The 14,968-nt window shown below is 41.9% G+C and overlaps 1 long non-coding RNA gene across 1 annotated transcript; it reads right to left on the reverse strand.

Moving 5' to 3' along the window:
- Positions 1–3,179: 3,179 nt before the first annotated feature.
- Positions 3,180–5,426, reverse strand: LOC109499638. The gene is made up of 3 exons (XR_002742607.2): positions 5,297–5,426; positions 3,983–4,229; positions 3,180–3,406 (listed from the first exon to the last, which is right to left on the reverse strand). It is a non-coding gene; the product is annotated as an uncharacterized LOC109499638 (long non-coding RNA).
- Between the last annotated feature and the right edge of the window lie 9,542 nt (positions 5,427–14,968).

The following is a 14,968-nucleotide window of genomic DNA, read 5'->3' on the forward strand; positions in this document are numbered from 1 at the left end:
ATAAGCTCTTTATATATTCCAGCTACAATTTATCAGTTAAATGCTTTGCAAACATTTTTATCCCAATCTTTTTCATTATCCCAATAGCATCTTTTAGAACAGAAACTTTTCATTTTCTTTAAGTCTGGTTTATCAATTTTTCTTTAAGGATCATGCTTGTCTTGGAATAAAGACCGTTTTACTTCTTCCTTCCTAATATAAATGCTGATTTTTTTTCTTGCCTTATCGCACTGGCTAAAACTTCTAATACGGTGTTGAATAGAAGTGATGGGAGCAAGTATTCTTTGTCTTGCTCCTCATCTTAGAGGGAAAGCATTCAGTCTCACCATTAAGTATGTTAGCTATAGGTTTTTCATGGATGGTCCTGATCAGGTTGAGGAAGTTCCTTTCTACTGTTTGTTTGCTTAGTTTTTCATCAGGAATGCATGTTGTATTGTTGTCAAAAGTTTTTCCTGCATCTATTAAGATGCTCATGTTTTCTCTTATTTTGTTAAGATTGTGAAGTATATTGGTTTTCTAATGTTAAGTCAATCTTGCCTTCCTGGAATAAACCCCACTTGATCATGGTGTATTTTTTCTTTTTATATATTATTGGATTTGATTTGCTAAAATTTTGTTTGGAATTTTTCTATTTATGTTCCTGAGGGCTATTGGTCTGTAGTTTTCTTATAAATGTGTTTGTCTACTTTCAATATCAGAGTATCAGAATAATACTGGCCTCAGAATGATTTGAGAAGATTCTCTCCCCTTCAGTTTTCTGAGTTAGTATAGAATTGGTGTTTTGGGTGCCCCTGGGTGGCTCAGTCAGTTAGTGTCCAGCCCCTGATCTTGGCTCAGGTCGTGATCTCATGGTTCATGAGATCTGTGCTATCAGCACAGAGCCTGCTTGGGATTGTCTCTCTCTCTCTCTCTCTCCCTCTCTCTTTGCTTGTCCCCTGCTTGCTCATGTAATCTCTCTCTCTCAAAATAAATAAATGAACTTCAAAAATAAACAAACAAATAAGTACATAATCCTTAAAAAAAAAGAACTGCTATTTTTTTTCTCCTTTAAATATTTGTGAAATTTACCAGTAAAGTTATCTAACCCTGGAGTTCTTGTTAGGCAGAAATTTTAAGCTAGAAATTCAATTTAGATATTGGACTATTCAGGTTATCTATTCTTATTAAATGAGTTTTGTTACTTTATCTTTCAAGGAATTTGTCCATTGCACCTAAGTTGTCTGGTTGGCATTTATTGTTCACTGTCGACATTAACAAAGTTGTTCATAATACTTCCTTATTATCCTTTTTTTAACCTGTAAAATCTGTAGTGAGGTCACCTCCTTCATTACTGATATTGGCAATTTGTGTGTCCTCTGTTTTTTCCTGATCCATGTGGCTAACAGTCTATCAGTATGATTAATGTCTCAATGAACTACCTTTTGGCTTCATTGATTTTCTTCACTGTTTTGATGTATTATATTTTAATTTCTGCTCTGATCTTTACAATTTCATTTCTTCTGCTTATTTGGGTTTCATATGATTTTCTTTTTTTCAAGTTCCTTAAGGTGGAAGCTGAGATTATTGACTTGAGACCTTTCAAGTACTGATTTAGTGGAGTCCCACAAATTTTGATATGTTGGTTTCATTTTCATTCCATTCAAAATACATTCCAGTTTTCCATTTGTATTTTTATTTGACCATGGGTTATTTAGAAGAGTGTTGTCTAATTTCAAAATATTGGGAGATATTCCAAAAATCTTTCTGTTATTGACTTATAACTTAATTCCATTGTGATGAGAGGACATATTTTTTATGACTTGACCCTTTTAAAATTTATTGTGACTTGTTTTATGGCCCAGAATATGGTCTATTTTGGTAAATGTTCCATGTGCATTTCAAAAGAATGTATGTTCTGCTGTTGTTGGATAGAGTGTTCTATAAATAGGAATTAGGTCAGGTTGATGGATGCTGGTGTTTTTCTTCTATACCCTTGATTATGTTCTACCTGTCAATATCATTTATTAAGAGAGAGCATTAAAATCTCCTGCTGTAATTGTGATTTGTTTATTTGTCCTTGCCATTCTGTCAATTTTTGCTTCACATATCTTGAAACTCTGTTATTAGGGGCAAAAATTTTCAGAATTAAGTCATCTTGATGAATTGACCCCCATATCATTATGATATGGAATGATATTTTTTTAATGATATTCTTTATACCTGGCGACAGTCTTTGCTCTGAAATCTACTTTTTCTGATGTTTGCTTTTCTTTCTTTCTTTCTTTCTCTTTCTTTCTTTCTTTCTTTCTTTCTTTCTTTCTTTCTTTCTTTCTTTCACAACTATTTTCAATTTAATATATCATGGATATCTTTCCAAGTCACAGACCTCTTTTTTGAGATATAATCGATGTATAATGTTATATTAGTTTCATGGTATAACATTGATTCAATTTGAAATGGTCACCACATTAAGTCAACATCCATCATCTCACATAGTTACAGTTGTTACAGTTTTTTCCTTGTGTTGAGAACTTTTATTTTAATGTTTATTTATTTTTGAGAGAGAGAGAGCACGCGTTAGTGGGGAGGGACAGAGAGAGGGGGACAGAAGATCTAAAGTGGGCTCTGCACGGATAGCAGCTAGCCCAATGTGGGGCTTGAACTCATGAACCATGAGATCATGACCTGAGCTGAAGTCGGATTCTCAACCAACTAAGCCACCCAGGTGCCCCTCTTGTGTTGAGAACTTTTAAGATCCACTCTCTTAGCAACTTTAAAACATATAAAAATACAGTATTATTAATTATAGTCACCATGCTGTCCATTATATTCCCAGGTCCATGTTTCTTTTGGTTGATGTTAGCATTGTATATCTTTTCCCACTCTTCTACTGTTTGACATCTGTGTCTTTATATTTAGAGTGTGTTTCCTTTGCCCAAGGTCACACAGCTTGTGTCACACAGTGGTGGAGCCAGAATTATGAACCCAGGCAAGCTGTCTCTCTAGTCCGTGCTCTTGACTTCAATGATATATGATCTCCTAAATGTTGTTCTGAACCCATCTACTTTTCTTCACCTCCAACCCCCAATCCCATTCAAGACCACCTCTCTCCCAGAGACCTATGTCAAGGCAGAATGGAAAACTTTCCCCCTACCCTTTTAGATTCATAACTAGGGTCTGTGGATTAAACTGACAGATTATCAAGAAAAAAGATTTTTATTCAAGTACTAGGCAATTAGAATGTGGGAGCTTATATACCAACTTAATAGGAGAAGCAGAGGAGGAGAAGGTACTTACTTACAAGGAAAACAAATGACTTTTAGGAAAGATGAACAGGCCTACAGAATAGATGAGAAGAATTACTGATGGTGTTGTGACAATATCAGGGTTTATCAGGTGATAAAAGCCAGTCTTTCCTTGGTTGCTCCTAGGAAGGGGATTAGGACAACTGGGTTATTTTGGGAGGCCTGCTTTTAGACAGAATAGAGAGTTCATGAAAGAGACTATTTTCAGCTCAAAATAATTTTCATGCCACGGTGGCGTATTCTGGACTTTTTCATCTATGGCAGCCCGTGGCTCATCTCCCTGCTTCCTCTCTCACTCTCTCCAGTCCCTTCTCCTTGCCTACTATAGTAATCATTTCAAAATGTATCTATGACTATCTTGATGCCATGGCAGCCCCCACTCTTCTGCCTGCTTTGGATGCTCCCCATAGCTCCTAGGGTGAAAACCCAAATCCCTGACAAGGTGTGCAGGGTCCTGCTGCTCTGCCCTGCTCCCTTCTGGCTCCTGGCCCCCTCTCTCACCGAGCTAGACCCGGGTCCTCCTGAGGGCTCCTTCAACAGAGGCATTTTCATTTGCTGATCCACTTGGCCACCTTTGCTGAGGCAACTCCTCCTTTTTCCCTGGGTCATACTCCTAACTTCATTTTCCCAGGAAGGCCCACTGTCCTTGGACAAAGTAATTTCCTCCATTGTGAGCTTTCTGAGCCCCATGACCTTACCTTTCCAGCATTGGGTGAGGTGGATGTGGGCCCTCCTCTGGAAGGACAAGGACCAAGTAGTTATCAGTGCACATGTGTCTGTGTCACTAGTGACTCAAGCATGTCTGGCACATGGTGGACACTCAGAACACTTGTTGTGAATGGATAAGGAGATGAGGCATCCAAAGAAAGAAGGGCCAGATGAGGGATGAGGTGAGGCTTAGGGCAGGACTTCCAAACTCTCACTGTGTGGAGATACTCTTAGCATCTGGAGAAGAGAAAGGATCCCTGCTTAGAGCCATCTTTTGAAATGCTTAAAATAATAATATATTGTATTACAGAAGGAGTACTAATACTGAAACACAAATATCAATGTATAAAAATACAGACACATTTGTGATTAAAAAGAAATAAATAAAAGTTCTATGTGGCCTTGCTTTGAAAAAAAAAATTTTTTAATGTTTATTTTTGAGAGAGAGAAAGAGACAGAGCACAAGCAGGGAAGGGGCAAGAAAGAGGGAGACACAGAATCCAAGCAGGCTCTAGGCTCTGAGCTGTCAGCACAGAGCCTGACGTGGGGCCCAAACTCTCGAACCGTGAGATCACGACCTGAGCCGAAGTTGGACACTCAACTGACTGAGCCACTCAGGCGCCCCGGCCTTGCTTTTTTATCCAACCTGACAACCTCTGCCTTTTAATTAAAGCATTTAGAATTTTTTTTCACCTCAGAGAAATGCATGAAATTTTTTTTGTTTGATTTGGTTTGGTTTTAATTGTGGTAAAATACACATAACAGAATTTAACATCTCAACCATTTTAAATATACAGTTCAGTAGTGTTAACAGTGTCAAACTGTTATGCAAACAGTCTCCAGGATTTTTTCATTTTGCAAAACTGAAACTCTATTCCCATAACCAATAAGTCCTCATTTTCCCCTCCCCCAGCCCCTGGAAAGCGCCATTCTGCTTCCCGTTTCTAGGAGTTTGCTACTCTAGTAACCTTACATAAGTGAAATGTGACAGTATAAACCATTTATTTTTAATGTGCTTATTGACACAGTTAATAATAATATTATTATTACACAGTGTATACACAATATTATTATTATATACACAGTGTATAATAATACCACTTTGCATATAATATAAAGACTTTATAATGTTCATTTATGCCTTCCTGGCCTTTATGCTTTTGTTGCCATACTTTTTCACTTACACATGTGTAATAAACCACATTTTTTTTGGTTTAAGCAGTCAGTTATCTTTGAAAGAGATATACACAGTTGAAACATATATATATGTTTTGAATGTATAAAACATTTCCCCATGTGGTTACCTTTTCCAGTGCTCTTCATTCCTTAGGGGAGACCTATGTTTCTATCTGGTATCATCTTCCTCCTGCCTGAAGGACTTCCTTTAACATTTCTTTTTCCTTTTTTTATTTTTAGGTTTATTTATTTATCCTGAGAGAGAGAGACAGAGAGAGAGAGAGAGAGAGAGAGAGAGAGAGAGAGAGAGAGAGCATGAGTGGGGGAGGGCAGAGAGTGAGAGAGAATCCCAAGTAGGCTCCACACTGCCAGAGCAGAGCCCAAACCCAAGAACGATGGGATCATGACCTGAGCCGAAAGACAGAGTTTGACGCTCAACCAACTGAGCCACCCAGGTGCCCCTCCTTTAATATGTCTTATAGTGTAGTGCTGCTGGTGATGAATTCTGTCAGATTTTGTATCTCCAAAAAGATCTGTATGGTACATTTCTTCATTTCTGAAGATACTTTTGCTGGGTATAGGATTTTGATTGACAGGTTTACTTTTTTCTTTTTGGTACTTAAACTATTTTGCTCCCTTGCCTTCTCACTTGTACTGTTTCCAATGAAAAATCTGCAGCTATCCTTATATCTGCTCCTCTGTATGTAATGTGTCTTTTTTCTCTAGCTGTTTCTAAAATGTTCTCTTCACCACAAGTATTGAGCAATTGGATCATATGCATATTAGTGTAGTTCTCTTCAGGTTTCTTGTACCTGGGGCTCATTGAAATTCTTGGATGTGTAAGTGTAAAGTTTCATCAAATTGAGAAAAATTTGGGCCATTATTTCTTCAAATAATTTTTCTGTACTCCCGCCTTTTCTTCAGAGTCTCCAATTATGTATATATTAGGCTGTGTGAAGTTGTCCCATGTGTATTGATGGTTTTTTCTTTTTCTTTTTTCTTTGAGAGTGAAAGAGGGAAGGAGCATATGCATGAGTAGGGAACGGGTAGGAGGGGGAAAGAGAGAGAGAGAGAGAGAGAGAGAGAGAGAGAGAGAGAGAGAGAGAGAAAAGCAGGCTCTACACTCAGTGCAGAGCCTTAATTGGGGCTGCATCCCACAATCCTGGAATCATGACCTGAACTGAAATCAAGAGTTAGACAGTCATCCAAATGAACCACCCAGGTGCCCTGCTTTTTTCATTTTTAAAACTTTTTTCCCCAGTATAATTTTCAATAGCTTCACTGTTATGTCTTCCTATTCACTAAAAGGTTCTTTTGCAAAGTGTGATCTGCTATTAATCTTAGGGAGTACAATTTTCATCTCACTTATTATAGTTTTTATCTCCAAAGGTTTGGTTTGCATCTTTTTAAAGTCATACATGTTTTTGAACATATGGAATACAGTTATAATAGCTGCTTTCACATCCTGGGCTGCTAATTATAACATCTGTGTCTGTTCAGGTCAATTTTGATTGATTGATTTTTTAAAAATATTTATTTGGGGGGAGACAGAGAGAGAGAGCGCTGTACAAGTGGGGGAGGAGCAGAGAGAGAAAGGGAGACAGAGGATCAGAAGCGGGCTCCAACAGAGAGCCCAACACAGGGCTCAAACCATGAGATCATGACCTGAGCCAAAGTCAGACGCTTAACAGACTGAGCCATCCAAGTGCCCCTTGATTGATTTTTCTCATTATGAGTCATATTTTGCATGCCTGATAATCTTTGTTTACATTCCAGACATTGTTAGTTTTACCTTGTTGGTGCTGGATATTTTGGTATTTCTATAAATACTCTTGCACTTTGTTATGGGAGTCAGGTCACTTGGAAATAGTTTGATCCTTTTAGTCTTACTTTTAAGAGCTGCTAGGTAGGGGGTGCTTGGGTGATTCATTCAGTAAAGCATGTGACCCTTGATCTCAGAGTCATGAGTTCAAGCCCCATGTTGGGCATTGAGCCTACCTAAAACAAAAAGATAAATAAAACAGTATCTTTAAAAAAGAGAGAGAGAGAGGGAAAAAAATTAGGTAGGACCAGAGCAGTATTTAGTGTAGGGCTAACTATTCCCTACTACTGACGTGATACCCATTGAGTATTCTACCCAATGCTCCATGATTGTTACAGTATTCCAGTCTGGCTAGGGGAATGGACTCTGTTCCCAGCTCTTTGTGAACACCTAGGATTTTTCTCTAATCCTTTCAAATGGTTCTTTCCCCAGCCTGGGGTAGTTTCCTCCCACTCATGGGCCTATCATGCTGAATACCTGAGGGAGACCCTCTCTAGATCTCCAGATCTCTGTATCTCCTCTTCAGTACTGTGTTCTGCAAATTCTGGCTACCTTGTTCTCCCCAGACTTTTGCTCTGTCCCCAAACAGATAATTCTCAACTCAGACAATTTGCTAAGCTCTGCCTGGATTCTCTCCCCATGCTGCAGCCACCTGGAAACCCTCATAAGACAGTAAGCTTGGGCAATTGTAGTCCTTACTTTGTTTTCCTATCTCTCAGCAACTGTCTTACTGCCTGAAATGGTTTGAAAACCACTTTTCCATGTGTTTTGTCTGGGTGGTTGCTTGGTTGGTTGTTTCAGGAAGGAGAATAAATCTAGTTCCTGTTGCTCCATCTTGTTCTGGAAGCAAAACTCCTTCTTTCCTTTCAAGTTCCTTCTTTCTTTGTTTTTCTTCAAGTTCTTTCTTATCCTTTGTTTCAACCAGAACACAGTGCCAGGCACATGATTGGTTCACTCACTGAATGCTTCTTGAATTAATTACTTTTTGTAAGTAGTGATATCCAAGGAAAAGTTTGTTTAGAAATTCAGTTGTTGGTAATTGTGTTAATTTTTTAAATGTTCAGGGGCTCCTGGGTGGCTCAGTCAGTTAAGTGTCTGATTTTGGCTCAGGTCATGATCTTGCAATTCACGAGCTCAAACCCCACGTTGGGCTCTGTGCTAACAGCTGGGAGCCTGGGACCTGCTTTGGATTCTGTGTCTCCCTCACTCTTTGCCCCTCCTCCACTAGTGCTCTGTCTCTCTCTCTCAAAAATAAATAAAAACATTTTTAAAAATAATAAAAATAAATAAATGAAATGTTCAATAGCAAATTCTTGTAATTCATACTCAGATGAAGACCAAATTCATATACGAAATTGCGTGAAGGCAGATTAAAAAGTTTTTGGAAACACATCGTATAGCAATGTTTTTGAAATGCTCGCTTCATGTGGACCTGCTTTTATTTCTTTATTTTAGATCGTTTTCTAACCTACAGAAAACGACAAATATGAGATCAACACGTTTATATCAGAATCCATGTTTATTGTCATTACCAGAGTCTCCCTGAATGCCTGGAACACAGTAAATACTCAGTACATATTCAAAGAATAATTGAACTGAACAGAACACTTTTTGGGTAGAATACTTTTTACCTCGCCAAACTATTATTTTATTTGAATAGCATCCATCAAATATACCTATTCTCCCCTTTTAAATTATTTAATATAATTGAATTTAAAAAAAATTTTTAATGTTTATTTATTCTTGAGAGAGAGAAAGAGAAAGAGAGAGAGAGAGAGCGAGGAGGGACATAGGGAGACACAGAATCCGAAGCCCGCTCTAGACTCCGAGCTGTCAGCACAGAGCCCGACATGGGGCTCAAACGCACAAACCGTGAGATCATGACCTGAGTTGAAGTCAGAAGCTCAACCAACTGAGCCACCCAGGCACCCCTGTATCCTTCCCTTTTATAAGCTGAAAGCTCTATTTATAATAGATCTCTGCCTCTTCTGGTCTCTTCACAACAAACTCTGTTGCCCTTACTTTGTAGCATTGTTTTGTCAGACGAAGTTAACACAAATCAATATTTCTTTCTCTATAAGAAAAGCCAACATTTTGATTTGGAAATCTTAATTGAAGAGGTTTGGCTTGTAGTCTTGAAAGCATCAGACTTGCATAATACTTTGACTTCTAACTTAATTCTTGTGGATTCTTGGGGCTCTAGCCCCTTCCCTGGAGCTCTGCTCCCATCTGTCATGCTTTTCTTTTCTTTTCTTTTCTTTTCTTTTCTTTTCTTTTCTTTTCTTTTCTTTTCTTTTTTTTTTATTTATTTTTGGGACAGAGAGAGACAGAGCATGAACGGGGGAGGGGCAGAGAGAGAGGGAGTTACAGAATCGGAAACAGGCTCCAGGCTCTGAGCCATCAGCACAGAGCCCGACGCGGGGCTCGAACTCACGGACCGCGAGATCGCGACCTGGCTGAAGTCGGACGCTCAACCGACTGCGCCACCCAGGCGCCCCCTGTCATGCTTTTCTATGGTCCAGCCATTTCTTGCACATCTTTTAAGTCCAGCTTAAGCCTTCTTTCCTCTGTGAAGCCTTCTCCTTGCCACAGCAATCTCGCCTTCTGCTCACTCCTTAGAACTTTATTCTTTTCCATTCACTTGGTACCTCATCAAGCACACTCCTTGTTTTTAAATTTTTTTTTAATGTTTATTTTTATTTTTGAGACAGGGAGACAGAGCATGAGTGGGGGAGGGGCAGAGAGAGAGGGAGACACAGAATCTGAAACAGGCTCCAGGCTCCGAGCTGTCAGCACAGAGCCCGATGCGGGGCTCAAACCCACGAACCGTGAGATCATGACCTGAGCCGAAGTCGGATGCCGAACCAACTGAGCCACCCAGGCACCCCTAGCACACTCCTGGTTATACCTTTCATTTTTATGTGGGAACGTCTGTTTCAACCCACTTGTAACCACCTTGAGAACAGAGACCCCCATGTGCCTAGCACAGGAATAAGAATAGCAATAACCGACATTTATTGAGTACTTACTATGTGCCAGTTGTTGTTCTAAGAGCTCTTTATGCATGACTTCAGTGAATCCTCACCTCACTCTAGGCACGCCTGGGTGGCTCAGTCGGTTGAGCGTCCAACTCTTGGTTTCGGCTCCAGTCATGATCTCACAATATCCTCAGTTCGAGCCCCGCATCAGGCTCTGCGCTGGCAGCACAGGGCCTGCTTGGAATTCTCTCTCTCTCCCTCACTGTCTACCTCTCCCCTGCTCATGCTGTCTCTGTCTCTCAAAATAAATAAATAAACTTAAAAAAAAAATCCTCACCTCATTCTAAAGGAGTGGTGCTATCACTATCCCATTTTCCAGGTAAAGAAGCTGAGGCCAGGAGAGTTAGGTCACTTGCCCAGGGTGGCCAGCAGAGCGAGGATTCAAATCAAGCATTCTGGCTTCAGAGCCTGAGCCCTCAACCCTGTGCTGTGGCCCCAGGGATGCAGCAGTGACTCAGTACATGTCCGTTGAATGAATGCAGACCTCCAGGTCTGGCCCATGCAGGAGGGAAACATCCAGCAGAGGCTCTGTTCTGTTACTCTCACAGCCTTGCTGCTTACCATCACTGTATCGTTGCTGTTGTTTTAGGAGCAAGATCCTGTGTGGTCCAGGGGGAAAAAGATGCCTACACCCCTCTCCTGCCTTCCTCCCTTGCAGATTGAGCAAAGAGCAAGTTGGGACAATTCTTCCTGCCACCCCGTAGCACTCAGAGCAGCCAGCAAACCTGAACAAGGAGAAGCAGAAAGGGAGTTGGGGGGCTTGGGGGGTTAGCGCCATCCTCAGGATCACCGGTTCCTGGGGCCTGTGCCTCCCAAGGCTCAGTCAACCGGATGTGCCTTTAGCTTGTCGGAATTTGGCCGGATTTACGGAGATAAGATCACTCTGACCCTTAATTCCCCAATGTAATTTATGGGCTTGCCTCTTGTGTGCCGCAACACGTCTGGCTCTATGAAATCTCGTAATTATTTATGTAAACACAGCATCCTGCCTTTGTGGATTATAATTGGACTTGAACAGCAAGAAGTAAGGACTTACATAGTTGGGACTGTGCTGAAACGCTTCTTTTGAAAACTCTCACCTGAGTCTTTGAAATCTTCCCTGTGGCTCATGGATAGCTTTAACCAGACCAAACACATTTTTTTTTTTTGCTTCTTCTTCCTCCTTCAGCAGGCCTGGGCAAATTTATTCCCAAACACCACCAGGTTTTGTAGGTTGTCTCGGCAAACGGGGTAAAGATACCCCAACCATCTCGGCCGGACCCAAACTGCGAGGACATGAGCCCTGGGGTGGAGGCCTCCACAGGTCTCCTCATTGTCTGTTGGAACATGAATTTTATACCCCCACTAAGAATAAACAGGATTAGGAATTTAATGCTGTTTGGAAAAGAGGAGAGGTGACTGGTGAAAGAGAAAGGTCTTTGCTTTTTATTCATGCTGCGAGTTCCCCAGGAACCTTTGCTGTACACACACATACACACACACACACACACACACACACACACACACACACACACACGAGAGCCAGGAGGATTAGGGGAAAGAAAATGAGCTGATTGAACCAGATGGTTCGGGAAGCACTCCCAGGAGGCCACTGGGGTGGATGAATCTGCATCTTTAAATAACATTAATTTCTGAAAGGCCCAAATTGTTTCCTAAATTACTGCACTGAACTCTTAGCTTTCATCTATTTTTATGGCACCTCTCCTGGCTGAAGGCAGGAGCCAGCTTTGGGGAAATTCCTCATCCTCAATGCAGCTGGTAAGGAATCGGTTTCCTGAAGGAAAAAGAAATCTTTAAGAATCAAGGTGCCTTGGAAAACGGATTTCGGCAGAGACAACCACCTCCGAGTGATGTGAACAAACCATCCAGTTCTAATGCCAGCTGGGGCACTCATTTCCTCAGTAGCCAGGGGCAAACCAATTAACCTCAGTATCCCCATCTGTAAAATGGGGTTAATAATGCTTACCTGCTGCAGGAGTGCTGTGAGGTTTTAATTGGGTAATGGCTGTGGAGCCCTTTGATGTAGTAAATTTTATTAACTTCCAAGGGATTCCCTGAGGCCAGAAAAAGCAGTTAAAACCCAAGAAAGAAGAAAGGCATTGAAAGCAAAGCTCTTGGTTAAGCCTTCACCTCCAGCTCTAATTTCAGAAGTGCAGAGCCCGGTGCCCGAGTGCGCAGGGAAAGCGATGATGTCTGGGACTGGGGCTGTTTGAATGGCATTTGGGAAGGTAGATCCTGCAAACTGTCTCAGAAGGAGCTCGGCTTTCAGATCGTGGCGGGTAAAGGTAGACAAATAGCCTTGCTTGATCAAACCTAGATCATTCTTTGTCCCTTCTAAGGTTCTTTTCCAAGAACAAGTCTCCAGTAAGGGAATTATTTTGGTGTTAATCCAAGGTCCTTGGAACTGAATTTAGAAACCCCCAGCTCTGGCTTCCTGCTTCCCAACAATTAAATAAAGAGAGAACTCAAGGTCTGGCCTCTAGCCAAGGGTTCCTGACCAGAGAAGGGGTGGGGAACAGCATCTGCTAAGGGTCAGAGAACTGGGGCTTTTGAGAGTTCCATCACTCACAGCGAGGTGCACTGGCTTAGGTGGCTAGGCCAGCTCTGTGCCTCAGTCTCCCACTTTGTGAAAATGATTTTAATCAGACATCTTTGCCTCAAGGGCCCAAATAATTAAGATTTGGAATGTGAAGTGCGCTAAATCATAAGGCATGCTCAAAGTGTTAACTGTTATAATTCAGGACAAACTTGTGCTTTCCCTCAGTAACTTTTAAAAATCTTAGTTATCGGATGATTGTACTCCAAGTCAACTCTTTCAGCATGAGAAACGCCTTCTTCCTCTGTCTATGGATCTCCTCCAACACATATTCATTGCCCACTAATCAGTCAACACAATTGGGCATCGGCTACAGGGACACAGCTCAGGAGGGTGACCAACTCATGAGGTCTGCCCGGGGATGACTGGTCATCCTACTAGGTCCTCGGGCTGGTGACAGTGTTGTTACCAGTTCCTGACAAGCAGCTATTGACCCAGCCTTAGCCTGTCAGGGGAAAAGAGGCACCATAGTGTGGCAGAGGAGCACTGAACAGGGAGTCTTATGACCGAGCTCTCATTCCTGGCCCTACCACTATCTGTTGACCTCGGATCAAACCTGTGGCTTCAGCTTTCTCACCAGTAAAGGGAGGAGGTGTGATGTGACTCCTTTTCACCTCTGCCTCTAGGGTAAAAGGCCACAAGAACTTGCCCAGAAACTTGCCCAGCCCCCTGAGGGGGGGGGGGGGGAAGGGGGGGGGATGCTGTGTGGTTTGCAACAAAAGAGGCCAGTGGTAGGAACATGCTGGGGACCCAAGTCTCTGCTTGTGGGGTTCAGCCCCTAGTGCTCACTGAGTCCTTTACTACCCTTTCTCTGTGAGAAAAACTCATGGTTGCAGATGTGGCCATTCTAAATAGCTGATATATACATAATGATATACATAGTTCTTGAGGCCACCGTCCTTCCTAAAACGAGCATATTTTACCCCTGAGATTCCAAACTTCTCTTTTCCAAGGCTGTGTTAGATTCAGGTTTGGCAAAATGGAGCACTGAGTCCAAAAATTAAAACAATTTCAAAGACCTGCACTGTTTCCCTCATCCCAATTTACTAAGCTACACTTTTTTTTGGGGGGGGGGTGGTTTTCTGTAATTGTGTTTTATTGTACAATCTAAAGGTAAAGAAAACTATCTGCTGTTAAAGGAATTAAAACCACACTAATTATACCCATGCTTTGTCTTTGCTGCCCGGATTCTGCAGCCGAACCACTGGTTGCACTCCCTCTTTGTTTGAGCCAGGTAGACAGGGAAGATAATCAGGATTGGATTGTTTTGGGGGGTTGATTCTTTTAAAGTTGCCCTTGATAGGAGCTTAAGTTAACAAAAGCAATCTTCTTGTGACAGATCAGAACCTGGTCTTTATAGCATTAAAAAAAAAAAAAACTACGTTGGGAAGAAATGGGAAACAATGATGGAATCAAAGCCGCCCTTCGCAGCCTCCCCACCCCCTTCTGCCCCATCTGAAAACAGCCCTATTTCAATTTCACCGCTGAGCTCAGCCTGCCTGCTCCAGACGTCCAGACCTCGCACTCTATAAATCGTCTCTGCCCTTGCCCCAGAGTTGCTGACTATATGTATTTTGGGGCTCGGCATTAATTCCCTCATCCTTGGCTGGTGACATTAAGATTTGTAACTGATAGAATGTGTTTTTAATGTATTTCCTGCAGGTTACTATTAAAGAAATCTAATTCTTCTGAACTTGCAAAAGGTTCTGCTTCCATTTAAAAAAAAAAAAAAAGGCGGGGGGGAGTGGGTATTACGGGAAGAATTTCCCTGCAGCCTCCAGATGGGCTGGGCGGCCAGAGGGGTCTGGGGGCTCCGAATCTCAGCTTGGCTCTGCCACTCACTGTTCCTCCTCCCGCCAGCCTGTTCTCTCTGCGCCTTAGTTTTCCTAGGTACGAAATGAGGATAAATATTTGTCTACGAGATGAGGGTGTTGTAAGGATTAATTGGTTGGTGCTTCGGGAAGTGTTTGAAGATGAAAGAGGTTCTCTGCAGATGCTAAGTAAACTCATAACGTGTCTGGTTTTAATGAGCCAGGTGAAGCCAGTGGGGGTGGCTGGAGATTAACTGTGCCTAGTCCAGAGCCTGCCTGCCTGGGCTACATGCGAACTGGGTGGAGCTCCCCACTGGCTCCCTGGCTCTGGGCACATTGGTCTCTATAAATATGTGCAAAGGAACTGAACTGGGATTTAACCCAGACTCTCATGTCACAGAGAGCAGGGCCTCAGACTTCCCAAAGCATGCTTACTATCATTCTAGCACATGGCCTGGGCAAGCTACTTGGCCTTTCCAAATCTCAGTTTTTTGTTTGTCAACAGGGATAGTCAGAGTCACCATCTCCTAGGG

This window comes from Felis catus, chromosome B2, assembly GCF_018350175.1.
Source record: "Felis catus isolate Fca126 chromosome B2, F.catus_Fca126_mat1.0, whole genome shotgun sequence".
Classification (NCBI taxonomy): domain Eukaryota; kingdom Metazoa; phylum Chordata; class Mammalia; order Carnivora; family Felidae; genus Felis; species Felis catus.